At 40.9% G+C, this 17,925-nt stretch overlaps 1 pseudogene; it reads left to right on the forward strand.

Annotated features, from left to right (window-relative positions):
* The window catches only part of LOC101355265 (vomeronasal type-1 receptor 2-like), a 32,210-nt pseudogene extending 16,798 nt beyond the window's left edge, over nt 1–15,412 (forward strand).
* The last annotated feature ends 2,513 nt before the right edge of the window (nt 15,413–17,925 follow it).

Genomic DNA, 17,925 nt, shown 5'->3' on the forward strand with positions numbered 1-17,925 from the left:
AAGTAGACTGTCGGGTCCTTCTTCCTAGTCTGTCTTATTCTGGAAGCTCAGCTGAAACCTGTTCACCATGGGCGACCCTGCTGGTATCTGAATACTGGTGGCATAGCTTCCAGCATCACAGCAACATGCAAGCCCCCACAGTATGACAAACTGAAAGACACGTGGGGGGACATCATACATGAAGAAAGCAAGAGGTCATTAAAAAGACTGGAAAGAAAGAAAAGACCAAAATGGATGTCAGATGAAACTCTGAAACCTATCCTTGAATGTCGAGTAGCTAAAGCAAAAAGAAGAAATGATGAAGTAAAAGAACAACAGAAGATTTCAAAGGGTGGCTCGAGAAGACAAAGTAAAGTATTATAATGAATTGTGCAAGCAGCTGGAGATAGAAAACCAAAAGGGAAGAACACACTCGGCATTTCTCAAGCTGAAAGAACTGAAGAAAAAATTCAAACCTTGAGTTGCAATATTGAAGGTTTCTGTGGGGAAAATAATCAATGACACAAGTAGCATCAAAAGAAGATCGAAGGAATACAGAGTCATTATACCAAAAAGAGTTGGTTGATGTTCATCCATTTCAAGAGGTAGCATATGATCAGGAACCGATGGTACTGAAGGAAGAAGTCCAAGCTGCACTGAAGGCATTGGTGAAAAACAAGCCTCCGGGAATTGAAGGAATATCAGTTGAGATGTTTCAGCAAACAGATGCAGTGCTGGAAGTGCTCACTTGTCTATGCCAAGAAGTTTGGAAGACAGCTACTGGGCCAACCGATTGGAAGAGATTTATATTTATGCCTATTACCAATAAAGGTGATCCAACCGAATGTGGAAATTATCAAACAATATCACATGCAAGTAAAATTTTGCTGAAGATCATTCAAAAGCGATTGCAGTAGTATGTCGACAAGGAACTGCCAGAAATTCAGGCCAGATTCAGAAGAGGATGTGGAACCAGGGATATCATTGCTGATGTCAGATGGATCCTGGCTGAAAGCAGAGAAAACCGGAAAGATGTTTACCTGTGTTTTATTGACTATGCAATGACATTCGATTGTGTGGATCATAACAAATTATGGATAACATTGCAGAGAATCGGAATTCCAGAACACTTAATTGTGCTCATGAGGAACCTGTACAGAGATCAAGAGGCAGCTGTTCAGACAGACCAAGGGGACGATGTGTGGTTTCAAGTCAGGAAAGGTGTGCATCAGGGTCGCATCCTTTCACCATACCTATTCAGTCTGTATGCTGAGCAAATAATCCGAGAAGCTGGACTATATGAAGAAGAAAGAGGCATCAGGATTGGAGGAAGACTCATTAACAACCTGCATTATGCAGAGTAGACAACTTTGCTTGCTGAAAGTGAAGAGGACTTGAAGCACTTACAGATTCAGATCAAAGACCACAGCTTTCAGTATGGATTACACCTCAACAGAAAGAAAACAAAAATCCTCACAACTGGACCAACAAGCAACATCATGATAAGTGGGGAAAATATTGAAGTTGTCAAGGATTTCATTTTACTTGGATTCACAATCAATGCTCATGGAAGCAGCAGTCATGAGATCAATACACTGCATTGCGCAAATCTGCTGCCAAAGACCTCTTTAAAGTGTTGAAAAGCAAAGATGTCACCTTGAAGACTAAGGTACGCCTGACCCAAGCCATGGTATTTTCAATCGCATCATATGCATGGGAAAACTGTACGATAAATAAAGAAGACCAAAGAAGAATTGACACCTTTGAATATTGAATGTACCATGGACTGCCAAAAGAATGAATATATCTGTCTTGGAAGAAGTAAAACCAGAATTCTCCTTAGAAGGAAGGATGGCAAGACTACGTCTTACATACTTTGGACATGTTGTCAGGAGGGATCAGTCCCTGGAGAAGGACATCATGCTTGGTAAAGTACAGGGTCAGCGAAAAAGAGGAAGACACTCAATGAGATGGATTGACACTGTGGCTGCAACAATGAGCTCAAGCATAACAACGACTGTCAGCATGGCACAGGACTGGGCAATGTTCTATTTTGCACAGGGTCGCTATGAGTCGGAACCAACTTGATGGCACCTAACAACAACAACCACTCAATAAACATACACACAGACACCCACAAAAACACATGATAATGTTATAAGATGTTAAAGAGCCCAATCTGTGAAGAACCAGAATAGTACATCCCTTTGTTTGCTGACTGTGAGCAAGAGGTTAAGATTCTCATTTTCCAGTAAATTCATTGAAGTGCAAAGGATTTAGCTGTTAAACTGCTTGTGCATCCTAGGAAACAGAGACTTACACACCAGCTCTCTAGATGCTTCACTCCAAAACTTCCTCACGTTTGCAGCCCCTGGAAGGCACACAAGCATGACTACCCTGACCACTGGAATACACTGGGCTGTGGGACTGGCCTCTGTGAAATATCATCAATCTTTTAGCTCCCACATGTAGTGAGGAGAAAAAAGACCACTACATTGCACATCCAATGCTAAAATTTTACTGAACAGCTGAGCAGCTGTACAATAGATAGACTCAGGGGTGAAGTGAGCTGTCAAGGTCAGCCCTAATCAATACTGGTATGATGGTTTCACAACAAGTTTTGATCCACTGTCACATTCAAAGGTCTCCTCTACTGTAGTGGGCCAGGTTACATATTTTAAAGTCATCAAAACCCTAACTTCCATTTCTATAATATATTCATAATAAAATGTAGCATTTATTGATCAACTCGATAAGTGAAGACCTTTGCAAAATCTTTCAACACACTAGCTTGTTTATTCCTCAAGTTTCTCTTAATAACACTTTCAAGACTTAATTATTTTCTCCTTTGAATTTTTTGTTGATACTTGGTTGTGTTTTCACTAACAAAGGCATGCTGATTAAAGTACCAATTCAGAATTTTTATTACGAGTTATGGATTCTGATACCCATTACCGGGATCACATGTGTCCCAGCAGACCTTGGATGACATAAATCCTGCTGATATGATATGCATCCATGAAAACTTAGAGTTTTTAAAATTTTATTTCTTGAAAATTTGCAAAACATGAGGCAAATCATAAAGGCACCTGGCAATGACTGCACATTCATTTTCTTCTAGTCTTCTTCTAATTAGTCTTTTCATTGTTTTTCATGAAACTTTTCAAAACATGGTACAATGCATTCTTCCTTACTGCAAAAGCAGTACTTACAACCCAAACAAATAAAACCAAGGAATCTTTTTTTTCTTATTTTTTTTTCTGTTGTGCTTTAGGTGAAAGTGTACAGAGCAACCTAGTTTCTCATTAAACAATTAATACAGAAATTGTTTTGTGACATTTGTTGCCAACCCTGTGATATGTCAACACCTCCCCTTTTCAACCTTGGGTTCCCTATTACCATTAGCCCTGTTTTCCTATCCCTTCATGCCTTATTGTCTTTGTTTTTAGGCTGCTGTGCCCATGTAGTCTCGTATACATGATTGAACTCCCTGTGCTATTGTTTGTTTTATAGGCCTGTCTAATATTTGACTGAAGGGTGAACTTTAGAAGTGACTTCAGTACTAACTTTAAAAGATCTCCAGGGGTCATACTCTCAGGGTTTCTCTAGTCTCTGTCAGACCAGTAAATCTGGTCTTTTTCTTGTGAATTTGAATTTTACCCTACATTTTTCTCCCACTCTGTCCAGGACCGTCTATTGTGATCACTGTCAGAGCAGTCAGTGGTGGTAGCTGGGCACAATCTAGTTGTGCTGGACTCTGTCTGGTGGAGGCTGTGGTAGTTGTGGTACATTAGTCCTTTGGATTAATCTTTTCCTTGTACCCTGTTCTCTTCATTTTCCCTTGCTCAAGAAGGGATGAGACCAGTGGTGAATCTTAGATGACTGCTCACAAGCTTTTAAGACCCTAGACGCTACTCACCAAAGTAGGATGTAGAACATTTTCTTTATAAAATATGTTCTGCCAATTGAGCTAGATGTCCCCCGAGACCATGGTCCCCAGCCCTCAGCCCAGTAACTCGGTCCCTCGGGGAGTTTGGATATATCTATGAAGCTTCTATGACTTTGCCTTGGTCAGGTTGTGTTGACTTTCCCAGTATTGTGTACAGTCTAACCTTTCACCAAAGTTACCACTTGTCTATTGTCTAGTTAGTGTTTTTCCCTGCCCCCTTATAACCATCAAAGATTATTTCTTTCTGTGTGTAAACCTTTTCATGAATTTTTATAATAATGGTCTCATACAGTATTTGTCCTTTTGTGATTGACTTATTTCACTCAGCATAATGCCCTCCAGATTCATCCACGTTGTGAGATGTTTCACAGATTCATCATTGTTCTTTATCATTGTGTAGTATTCCATTGTGTGTATGCACCATAGTTTGTTTATCCATTCATCTGTTGATGAGCACTTAGGTTGTTTCTATCGTTTTACTATTGTGAATAATGCTACAATGAACATGGGGGTCCATATGTCTACTCATGTAATAGCTCTTATTTCTCTAGGATATATTCCTAGGAGTGAGATTGCTGGATTGTATGGTATTTCTATTTCTAGCTTTTTAAGGAAGCGCCATATCTTTTATGGCAGATTTTGCCTTAAAGTCTATTTTATCTGAGATTAGTATTGCCCCTCTTTCTCTTTTTTGGTTGCTGTTTGCTTGATATATTTTTTTCCATCCTTTGATTTTTAATATATTTATATCTTTGTTTCTAAAGTGTGTCTCTTGTAGACAGCATATTGATGGGCCATGTTTTTATCTATTCTGTCACTCTCTGTCTCTTTACAGGTGCATTTAAGCCATTTACATTCAGTGTGATTATCGATAGGTGTGAGTTGATTGTAGTGCTGATATTTTTTGTTTCTCTTACTCTCCTATGCTGAGTTACTTTTGTATATGAAATTTCATTTTGCTTCTTTTGTCTTTGTAGATTTTGTGTTTACTGAGATTTTATTTTTCTTCTTTATTTTTGTAAGTTTGTTAAGTTTCTTTGTGTTTACCTTGAAATTTACCCATCTTCCTAAGTTTGAACCAGTCTTTTATAACTTGATATCACCTTGACTTCCTCTCTATTTGAAAGTTCTATACCTACACCATTTATTCCTCCTTTTATTGTTCTGACATTGTTGTCATTTACAGATTGACATCAATGGTTCCCTGTAGTAAATCTTTTAGTTTTGTTTTATCCTTGAGAGTTCATTACCTAGGACGGTATCTGGCTGATGCTGTCCTGCACCCTATATTCAGGTTGTTGTCTGATGCTGGTTCTCTAACCAAAGGACTCTCCTTAATAATTCTTGTAAGTTTGGTTTGGTTTTTACATATTCTCTTAATTACTGTTTATCTGGAAATGTCCTAGTTTCACCATATATTTGAGTGAGAGTTTTGCAGGATATATTATTCTTGGTTGGCAATTTTTTTTCAAAGTTTTATGTACATCATCCCATTGCCTCTTGTCTGCATGGTTTCTGCCAATTAATCAGAGCTTAGTCTTATTGTTTCCCCTTTGTATGTGACTTTTCTTTATTCTTGAGCTGCTCTCAGGATTTTTTCTTTAGCTTTGGTTTTGGCAAGTGTGATTATGGTACGTCTTGGAGAGTTTCTTTTGAGGTCTATCCTATACAGGATTTGCTGAGCTTCTTGAATTGACAGAGCTAAAAGAGCTTTGTAACACTTACCCAAGCAGGATCAGAGGCCAAGGGCCCAGTTGGAAGGAGGCTTTCCTGATGGAAGAGCTGTATCCTGAGTGTTCCTGAACCTGAATTGTAGCCTGTTTACTTTCCTAGTAAACCCCACTATCGTCAGTACTGTCACTGAGTTCTTTGTGGGCATTGAAATGAATTGACAAGCCCAGCAGAGAAGTAGAGAGTGTCATGGGAGGGACAGTTGGTGTCAGAATTGGTAAATATGATGGAGACAGAGGGTATGTCTGATCTCCACCTCACTGGGATCAACCTTGGGCTGTTGATCTTGATTCTCCTTCCCCCTTGTGAAGTTAGAGAAGGTCCTCATGCAGTATTTACAAAGACTCATTAACAACCTGTGATATGCAGATGACACAACCTTGCTTGCTGAAAGCTAAGAGGACTTTAAGTACTTACTGATGAAGATGAAAGACGACAGCCTTTAGTATAGTTTACCCCTCAATATAAAGAAAAAAAAAATCCTCACAACTGAACCAATAAGCAATATCATGATAAATGGAGAAAATATTGACATCGTCAAGGATTTCATTTTACTTGTATTCACAATCAATGCTCATGGAAGCAGCAGTCAAGAAATCAAATGAGAGGTGGGGCCAAGATGGCAGAGTAGTCAAACGGCTTTCTATATCCCTCTTACAATAAAAACCTGGGAAAACAAGTGATTTGATTGTATATGAATATCTAGGAGCCCCGAACAAGGCAAAGTTGAGCAATCAGACTCAGTGGCAGGGGGAGAGGGAGACGGTTCTGAAGAAGGGAGAAATGCCAGACCAGACTCGCTTGGCTGGAGCCCCACCTCTTCAGCCCTGACTGGTTCTGAAGTAGGCAAACAGCTCCGAGCACGCACTCAGGGAGGCAGTTTCCACATTGAGAGAGATCTGGCAGCAGAGATTCTGCCTGGACACTCCAAACCAGTGAAAAGCAGCTCCCAAGTGGCTAAAGTACTTGCATGAGGCCTTTCACGGGGACTTAAAAACGAAAAGCTGATTTGGGAAAAACCTCTCTCCCTTTTACCTCTTCCCTCCTGGCTCTGCACTGGTCTGGCCTTCCAAAGTCTCTGAGTGCACTGGGCTGGAAGTAGATCCCAAAAGGTGCCCTGACCCATTCTCCTGGCCTTGGAGACAGAACAAATGAAATGCTGGCTCCCCTAAGCCAGGAATTCAGAGTCGGCACAGCTCCTTTGCTAGGCACAGGCATATGGGGCCCACAGACTTTGAGTGCCTTACACCCCTGTATAGACTTGTGGGGACCCATCTCAACAGCATAAGCCCCCACCACCACGGTACAACAGGGTAAATACCTGAAGTCTAACTTCAACTGTTTCAGTTGTGAAGTGGCAGATTTGTGAGCCTTGACACAGCCCTGACCTTTGAACAGGTACCTTTACTGATCTACACCAGGGGCTTGAAGAGTCGTGGCTCCACCTATGCCACCTAGTCACCTGCTACAGGGGTCAAAGAATAGGTGGTGCCCTCAAGTCTTTACAGCCAAAAGAGTGGGGTGCTCATAGTCCAGCTGCAAAACTCACCTACCTACTCACCCTAGGGAATAGGGACATGCTTTCTTTTCAGACTCTCAGGGGCATATATCAGCCCGCTGCCTGGCTCAGCATGTGACCCCCTATTGCAGCCAGATACTTGTGCCTACACCAATCACTCATGCCTCTCTAGGACTGTTGGTGAGAGCCTGAACCACACACTTGGTGACCGACTGCCTGGACACCAGAGCTGAACCCACATAGGAAAATTGAACGGATTCCTGTGTGCACATACTTAGTTACAGAACTACCTGGTGACAGGACGTTAGAGCGTCAAAGGTGCCAATAATCAAACTAACGTACACGAGCAGCCTATTTGGGCATATCAAAACAAGAAGCTAGGACTCACTAAACAAATATAAAATAAAATTATATAACTTATTGATGGCTTGGAGACAACAGTCAATATCAAATCACATAAAGAGACAGTCCATGAAGGCTTCAGCAAGCTCCCAAAATAAAGAATCAATAAATTCTCTGGAGGAAGAGAATTTCTTGGAATTACCAGAGGCAGAATACAAAAGATTAATATACATAACTCTTGTAGAAATTAGAAAGGCAAGTATACATAATGCAGGAATTGCCAAAGAACATACAGATAAAGTAGGAGTGGAATTTAAAACAGTTATTCAAGAAAATAATGACAAATTTAATAGGCTGCAAGAATCCATAGAGAGACAGCAATCAGAAATCCAGAAGATTACCAAATTTCAGAATTAGACAACTCAATAGAAAGTCATAGGAGCAGAACTGAGGCAGTAGAAGTTAGAATTAGGACATGGAAGATAAAGCACTTGACATCAACTTACTTGAGGAAAAATCAGACAAAAAAATAAAAAGAACGAAGAAACTCTAAGAGTTATGCGGGACTCTATCAAGAGAAATAACTTACGAGTGACTGGAGTACCAGAATGGGGGGCAGATAACAGAAAATACTAAGAAAATTGTTGAAGATTTGTTGACTGAAAACTTCCCTGATATCATCAAAGATGAGAAGATCTCTATTCAAGATGCTCATCGAACCCCACATAAAGTAGATCCCAAAATAAAGTCACCAAGACATATTATAATCAAAGTTACCAAAACCAAAGATAACGAGAGAATTTTAAGAATTGGCTAGGGATACAAGAAAAGTCATCTACAATGAGAGTCAATTAGAATAAGCTCGGACTACTCAGCAGAAACCATGCAGGCAAGAAGGCAATCGGATGACATATATAAAGCCTTGAAGGAAAACAACGCCAGCCAAGAATTATATACCCAGCAAAACTGTCTCTCAAATATAGTGGCAAAATTAGGGCATTACCAGATAAACAGAAATTTAGGGAATTTGCAAAAACCAAACCAAAATTACAAGAAATACTAAAGGGATTCCTCTGGTTAGATAATCAATAACATCAAATAACAGTGCAAGACTAGAACACAGGACAGAGAAACCAGATATTGACTCAGATAGGGAAGTAGAAAATACATAAAAGCTAAAACATTGAAAAACAGAGATAACAATATGTAAAAAAAGACACTAAAACAAAAAAGAGGGACTTAAAAAATGCAGACATAGATTTCTCATATGGAGGGGAAGTCAAGGTGATATAAAGAAATAAAAGACTGGTATAAACTTAGAAAAATAGGGGTAAATAGTAAGGTAACCACAAAGGAATCTAACAATCCTATAAATCAAAATAAGAAAGTAGAAAAATTTCAAGACTCAGCAAACACAAAACCTACAACAATGAAAAAGATAAAAAAAAAAAATACACAAAGGAAAACGACTCAGCACAGAAAATTAAGGGAACAAAGAAACTGTGAACAACACACAAAAAGAGACATTTGGATGACAGCACTAAACTCTTACCTATCAATAATTACGCTGAATGTAAACAGACTGAAGGCACCAATAAAGAGACAGAGAGTGGCCAATTGGATAAAAAAGCATGATCCATCTATATGCTGCCTACAAGAGATGCACCTTAGACTTAAAGACACAAACAGGCTAAAACTCAAAGGATGGAAAAAAATATATCAAGCAAACAACAGTCAAAAAAGAGCAGAAGTGGCAATATTAATCTCTGACAAAACAGACTTTAAAGTAAAATCCACCACAAAGGATAAGGAAGGACACTATATAACGATTAAAGGGTCAATAAACCAGGAGGACGTACCTGTAATAAATACTCACACACCCAATGATAAGGCTCCAAAATACGTAAAACAAACTCTAGCAGCACTGAAAAGAGAGATAGACAGCTCCACAATAGTAGTAGGAGACTTCAACACGCCACTTTCATTGAAGGACAGAACATCCAGAAAGAAGCTCAACAAAGACATGGAAGAGCTAAATGCTACAATCAACCAACTTGATCTCATAGACATATACCGAACACTGCACGCAACAGCAGCCAAGTACTCTTTTCCAACATACATGGAACATTCTCCAGAATAGACCACATATGAGGCCATAAAGCAAGTCTTAACAAAATCCAAAACATCAAAATATTACAAAGCATAATTTCTGACCATAAAGCCATAAAAGTAGAAATCAACAACACAAAAAACAAGGAAAAAAAATAAAACACATGGAAACTGAACAACACTTTGCCCAAAAACTACTGGGTTATAGAAAAAATTAAGGACGGAATAAAGAAATTCATAGAATCAAACAAGACTGAAAACACATCCTACCAGAACCTTTGGGATACAGCAAAAGTAGAGAGGTCACTTTATAGCAATAAATGTACACATCCAAAAAGAAGAAAGGCCCAAAATCAAAACATTTACCTTACGACTGGAACAAGTAGAGACAAGCAAAAGAAGCCCTCAAGCGCCAGAAGGAAGGAAATAATAAGAATTAGAGCAGAATTAAATGAAATAGGTTAGAAAAACAATTGAAAGAGTTAACCAGTCCAAAAGCTTGTTCTTTGAAAAGATCAACAAAATTGACAAACCAGTGGCCAATCTGACAAAAGATAAACAGGAGAGGAAGCAGATAACCCATATGAGAAATGAGATGGGTGATATCAAAACAGACCCACCTGAAATTAAAAGAATCATAACAGATTACTATGAAAAATTGTACTCTAAAAAATTTGAAAACCCAGAGGAAATGGACAAATTTGTAGAAACTCACTACCTACCTAAATTAACACAAACAGAGGTAGAACAAGTAAATAAACCCATAAAAAAAGAAAAGTTTGAAAAGGTTATTCAAAAATTCCCAACAAAAAAAGCTCTGGCCCAGATGGCTTCACTGGAGAATTCTACCAAACTGTCACAGAAGAGATACCATCACTTCTAGTAAAGGTATTTCGGAGCACATAAAAGGATGGAATACTCCTAAACTCATTCTATGAAGCCAGCATAATCCTGATACCAAAACCAGGTAAAAACGTCACAAAAAAAGAAAATTACAGACCAATATCCCTCATGAATATTGACGCAAAAATCCTCAACAAAATTGTAGCCAATAGAATTCAGCAACATATCAAAAAAATAATTCACCACTATCAAGTGGGATTTATACCAGGTATGCAGGGATGGTTCAACATTAGAAAAACAAACATGTAATCCATCACATAAATAAAACTAAAGACAAGAACCACATGATCTTATCAATCGATACGGAAAAGGCATTCAACAAAGTCCATCACCCATTCGTGATAAAAACTCACAACAAAATAGAAATAGAAGGGAAATTCCTTAACATGATTAAGGGCATTTATACAAAGCCAACAGCCAACATCCTAAATGGAGAGACTTTGAAAGCATTCCCCTTCAGAATGGGAACCAGACAAGGAAGCAGTTTATCACCACTCTTATTCAACATTGTGCTGGAGGTCCTAGCCAGAGCAATTAGGCTAGAAAAAGAAATAAAGGGCACCCAAATTGGTAGGGAAGAAGTCAAAGCATCTCTATTTGCAGATGATATGATCTTATACACAGAAAACCCCAAAGAATCCACAAGAAAACTACTGCAACTAATAGAAGATTTCAGCAAAGTTTCAGGATACAAGCTAAACATACAAAAATCAGTTGGATTCCTTTACATCAACAAAGATAACCTTGAAGAGGAAATTACCAAATCAATATCATTTACAATAGCCCCCAAGAAGATAAAATACTTAGGAAGAAATCTAACAAGAGATGTAAAAGATAAATACAGAGAAAACTACAAGACACTCCTGCAAGAAACCAAAAGAGACCTGCATAAGTGGAAAAATATACCTTGCTCATGGATAGGTAGACTCAACATAGTGAAAATCTCAATTCTACCTAAAGAAATCTATAGATACAATGCAATCCCAATCCAAATTCCACCGGCATTTTTTAATGATATGGAGAAACAAATCACCAGCTTCATATGGAAAGGGAAGAGGCGCTGACTAAGTAAAGCATTACTCAAGAAGAAGAACAAAGTGGGAGGCCTTACACTACCTGATTTAAGACCCTATTATACTGCCACGGTAGTTAAAACAGCCTGGTATTGGTACAACAACAGATACATAGACCAATGGAACAGAGTTGAGAATCCAGATATATGCTCATCCACCTATGAGCAGCTGACATTGACAAAGGCCCAAAGTCCATTAATTGGGGAAATGACAGTCCTCTTTACAAATGGTGCTGGCATAATTGGATATCCATCTGCAAAAACCTGAAACAAGACCCATACCTCACACCATGTACAAAAACTAACGCAAAATGTATCAAAGACTTAAACATAAAATCGAAAAGAATAAAGATCACGGAAGAAAAAATAGGGACAATGTTAAGAGACCTAATACATGGCATAAACATACTATGAAGCATAAGTAACAATGCACAAGCACCAGAAGACAGACTAGATAAATGGGAGCTCCTAAATATCAAACACTTATGCTCATCAAAAGACTTCACCAAAAAGTAAAAAGACAACCTACAGACTGGGAAAAAAATTTTTGGCTATGACAAATCTCATCAGCGTCTCATCTCTAAGATCTACAAGATACTGCAAAACCTCAACAACAAAAAGACAAATAACCCAATTAAAAAATGGGCAAAGGATATGAAGAGGCTCTTCACCAAAGAAGATAGTCAGGGGGCTAACAGACACATGAAGAAATGCTCACGATCATTAGCCATTAGAGAAATGCAGATCAAAACTACAATGAGAGATCATCTCACCCCAGCAAGGCTAGCCTTAATCCAAAGAACACAAAATAATAAATGCTGGAGAGGTTGTGGAGAGACTGGAACACTTATACACTGTTGGTTGGAATGTAAAATGGTACACCCACTTTGGAAATCGATTTGGCACTTCCTTAAAAAGCTAGAAATAGAAGTACCATACGATCCAACTATCCCACTGCTTGGGATATATCCTGGAGAAACAAGAGCCATCACACGAATAGATATATGTACATCCATGTTCACTGCAGCAGAGTTCACAATAGCAAAAAGATGGGAACAACCCAGGTGCCCATTAATGGACGAATGGATAAACAAATTATGGTATATCCACACAATGGAATATTAAGCAATGATAAAGAATGACAAAGAAGCAGTGAAACATAACATGGAGGAAGCTGGAACTTATTATGCTGAATGAATTTAGTCAGTTACAGAAGAACAAATATTGTATAAGACCACTATTATAAGAACTCAAGAAAAGGTTTAAACACAGAAGACAACAATCTTCGATGGTTACGAGGGTGGGGAGGGAGCAGAGGGTTATTCACTAACTAGACAGTAGACAAGAATTATCTTAGGTGAAGGGAAGGACAGCACACACTACAGGGGAAGTCAGCACAACTGGACTAAACCAGAGCTAAGAAGTTTCCTGAATACAATTAAACACTTTGAGGGACAGAGTAGCAAGGGTAGGGGTCTGGGGACCATGCTTTCAGGGGACATCTAGGTCAATTGGCATAACAAAGCTCATTAAGAAAATATTCTGCATCCTACTTTGGTGCATGGTGTCTGAAGTCTTAAAAGCTTGCAAGCAGCCATCTAAGATGCATCAATTGGTCCCAACCACCTGGAGTAAAGAAGACTGAAGGATACCAAAGACACAAGGAAAGTATTAGCCCAAGAGATAGAAAGGGCCACATAAACCAGAGACTTCATCAGCCTGAGACCAGAAGAACTAGAGGGTGCCTGGCTACCAGCAATGACCGCCATAACAGGGAACACAACAGAGAGTCCCAGATAGAGCAGGAGAAAGGTGGGGTGCAGAACTCAAATCCTAGTAAGAAGACCAGACTTAATGGTCTGACTGAGATGGAGGAACCCTGGAAAGCATGGCCCCCAGATTCTCTATCAGCCCAGAACTAAAACAATTTCCGAGGCCAACTTTTCAGACAGGGATTGGACTGGACTGTGGGACATACAGTGATACTTGTGAGGAGTGTGCTTCTTACCTCAAGTAGATACAAAAGAGTAAATGGGTGGCTTCTGTTCGGAGGTGAGATTGGAAGGCAGAGAGGGTTAGGAGCTTGTTGAATGGACATGTGGTATCAGGGGTGGAAAGGAGGAGTGTGCTGTCACAGTACGGGGAGAGCAATTAGAGTCACATAACAATGTATGTATAAATTTTTCTATGGGATTAAAAAAAATAGAAAAATAAAAGAATTCAAATGATGTACCGTATTGGGAATATATGTTGCAAAAGACCTCTTTAAAGTCTTTTAAAATTTAAAAATTGAAGTTGTCATGTTGATGACTAAGGTGTGCCCTACTCAAACCATGGTCTTTTCAATTGCCTCACATGCATGTGAAAGCTAAACAATGAAAAAGATAGTTCTAAATACAATGGATGTATTTGGAATTTTGGTGTTGGCGAAGAATACTGAATATATCATGGACTGTCAGAAAAGTGAACGTGTCAGTTTTGGAGGAAGTACAGCCAGAATTTTCCTTAGAAACAAGGATGGTGAGACTTCGTCTTACTTATTTTGGATACGTCATGAAGAAAGACCAATCACTAGAAAAAGACATCAAGTTTGGTAAAGTAGAGGGTCAGCAAAAAAAATTAGGGAAACCCTCCATGAGATGTATTGACATGGTGGTTACAACAATGGGAAGCATGGCACAGGACCAGGCAATGTTTTGTTCTGTTGTATATAAGGTCTCCATGCGTCTGAACTGACTTGACAGCACCTAACAATACCTAAGGTCTATCAGAAGGGAGGAAACCCTGGTGGCATAGTGGTTAAGAGCTGTGACTGCTTCAAATCCACCAGACACTCCATGGAAACCCTATGGGGCAGTTCTACTCTGTCATATAGAGTCACTGAGAGTCAGAATTGACTCGATGGCAATGAGTTTGGTTAGGTTTTTTGGTACCAGAAGGGAGTGAATCAAAAGCACTGGTGGGTCTTTCTTCTTAGACCCCAGAACGGCCCATGATTGTTTTGTAACAGAGGGAAGGAGGAGACAGAGGGGACAGATGCAGGCAAGTTTGTTAGTTCTTGTCTCATGGCTTCTGTCCTCTCTGAGAGAAGGACAGGTTATCCGCATAGAGAAAGCCCCTGTTGGGGCCCAGTTGTGACCTAGTTGGTGAGTTCCTGAACGTTCTCCCTTGTTCCACACAGACTTTCTGATAGGAGGATGTGAACCCCCAGCCTCTCAGTAGATCTGGCCTGTGGGACTGCCTGGGCCCTCCCAGGGCAGAGGAATAAATTTATAAATAAAAAATGCTGCTTGCTGGCTCAGAGGACGCCCCTCCAGGGTACCTGCTGCAGTCCCCGTGCCGCCATCCCCACCTGACACCACCAACCCAAAGGATGAAGGGCTGCTTGCCGGGGACAGGGAGGCAGCTGTGGGCCAGGCTCAGGACTCACGTGCCACATGCCCTGGACCCCGGGACTTCAGAATTCTTTGGGACCCCCTGGTTTTGACCTGGCCCTGACCTTTCTGAGCCTGTGCATTTGGGTGGTTAGGGAGTAGAGGCGACCAAGGGGGGCTGTGAGTTCGCACCGGACACCCGCGCGCTCGAGGCCTAGCACTCACTTACGTTTGAGGCGCACTGTCCAGGAAGCTGCGATTTCGGGTTATGAGTCCTGAACACCCTGTGGCACGCTCCGGCAGGTCTGCTCTCAGGGACTCAGCATAGCCCCGGGGTCAACCTTGACTCCACCTTCGGGGACCGCACATGCTCAGGGCGCAGCACACAGGAGGAGGAGGTCCACGGCGGCCTTGGCAGAGGGCTCACTCCTTAAGGGGCCGGGGGGCTCACACCTAAGGGACGGGGCCCTCAGCAGCCCAATTCCTAAGAGCAGGAGGCCTGTGCCGGGTGACCCAGCCTCCGAGTACCAGGGAGGCGGGACAGGGCACGGAACTTCACAGTCTACAGAGGGCTCCATCCAGGTTGGGTGAAGACAAAAGGGCCAAGTCCGCTGAGCCCAGGGTCCAGGCTCCCGGGTACGGAAGTCACGTTGATCCAGTCCTGCTAGTCCTCAGGGCCCAGGAAGGGAAGCCCACAAATGGACAGGACCACATAGCCCCACCAGGCCGTGGAGGGCAGAGGACTCCACAATCCACCTTTAGGCCCGGGCGGGAGGAAGCGGTGAGCTTTGACTGACCCTACCCCTCAGGGCTGAGATGCTCGCAGACATGGGGGCCAGGTTCTAGCCCTGCGGGTGGTGTCCCCTACTTTGGAGACCTGCACCTCATCGATGGCCCTCAGGAGAGATGCAGGACTTGCTTTTGGGGGATGGGGTGTGCCTCAGGTCCCGGAATAGCCAGAGGGGCGATCTCGATGCGACCCTACCCCACAGGTCCCACTTCCATGTGTCTCTGGGAGGTAAACCTCATGGGAGCAGGACGATCCTGTGCATCTGGGTTCTAGCTGACCCGGGTCAAGTAAGTGCAGGGTAATAATCACTGAACTCCCCAAATCCCGACTTGGGACTCATTAGGGTGAACACAACACCAGCCTCCCCCTTGATGAGTTTACCATTGTATGGCACAAATCAAATGCTGAATTGTCATAAACAGTAAGCAATGAATATGTTCTAGAAGGGAGAGATGGAAAGGACTTCGAGTTGGTTTTTAACGGGTGGAAAAGGTCTCATTGGAAGGAAAAAATTCTCTGACTTCACAGCTTATGCATAAGCTTATGCAAGAGTTAGGTAGAAAGATAAACATTTCAGTGTTGGTTCAAGTGAAAATTTAGAAACAATCTGAGCACGTGACGGAAATTTGCTAAATAAACCAGGCTTCATACAGAGGATGGCTACTGTAAGGTTATTAATAATTATGCTGAGGAAGAATACTTATTGACTTGGGTAGATGATCATGATACATTGTGCAACAAAAAATATCATATTACAAGAAAGTTAGAAAGATATGAGTCCATTTGGAAAGTATAGAGATAAATGATACATGCCGGCACATTGTTAAACCCTAGCTGTCTCTTGGGTGATAAAATAATTATTATTTTTATCAGGCTTTTTAATTTTCTTTTTTCCTTATCAATATTTTCTAATTAATATAAAACGATTTTCTGGTTTTCTATTATTACATCTATTTTTAAGGAGTGGAAAGAAAAAAGATGAGTGGACAGGAGTGGGTCGGCTCAATGGACATCAAATATACTGAGGCAGGAACCACTGGGTCAAAAGTGGAGAAAAAACAGGAAGTTAGAGATTCTCAGTCTCTTTGTGAACATCTCTTTTTGTTGTTGTTAGGTGTCATCAAGTGCGTTCGACTTGTGCAAACCCTGTGTGTAACAGAATGAAACATTGCCTGGCCTTGTGCCATCCTCACAATCACGGCAATGTTTGAGCCCATTATTGCAGCCACTGTGTCAATCCATCTCATGGAAGTTTTCTCTCTTTTTTGCTCACCTCTACTTTCCCAAGCATGATGTTCTTCTCTATGGACTGGTCCCTCCTGATAACATGTCCAAAGAAAGTGAGAAGAAGTCTCACCATCCTCGTTTCTAAGGAGCATCCAGGTTGTACTTCTTCCAAGACAGATTTATTCCTTCTTCTGGCAGCCTGTGGTATATTCAACATTCTTCATCAACACCATAATTCAAAGGCATCAATTCTTCTTTGGTCTTCCTTATTTATATTGTCCAGCTTTCACATGCATGTGAGGCAATTGAAAATATCATGGCTTGAGTCAGTTGCACCTTAGTCCTCAAAGTAACATCTTTACTTTTTAAAACTTAGAAGGTCTTTTGCAGCAGATTTTCCCAATGCAATATGACATTTGATTTCTTTTTTTTAAACATTTTTACTTTTATTTTTCTTTTTTAAATTTTTTCCCATACAAAAATTTATACATACATTATTATGTGACCTTAATTGCTCTCTCCATACTGTATCAGCACACTCCTCCTTTCTACCCCTGATTCCCCATGTCCATTCAACCAGCTCCTAATCCTCTCTGCCTTCACATCTCACCTCTGGACGGAGCTGCCTGTTTAGTCTCTTCTATCTACTTGAGCTAAAAGGCACACACCTCACTAGTATCACTTTATGTCCCACAGTCCAGTCCAATCCTTGTCTGAAGAGTTGGCCTCGGAAATTGTTTTAGTTCTGGGCTGAGAGTCCAGGGGCCATGCTTTCCAGGGTTCCTCCAGTCTCAGTCAGACCATTAAGTCTGGTCTTCTTACTAGGATTTGAGTTCTGCACCCCACTTTTCTCCTGCTCCATCCAGGACTCTCTGTTGTGTTCCCTGTCAGGGCAGTCATTGGTGGTAGCCGGGCACCATCTAGTTCTTC

This window comes from Trichechus manatus, unplaced genomic scaffold, assembly GCF_000243295.1.
Source record: "Trichechus manatus latirostris isolate Lorelei unplaced genomic scaffold, TriManLat1.0 scaffold00053, whole genome shotgun sequence".
NCBI lineage: Eukaryota > Metazoa > Chordata > Mammalia > Sirenia > Trichechidae > Trichechus > Trichechus manatus.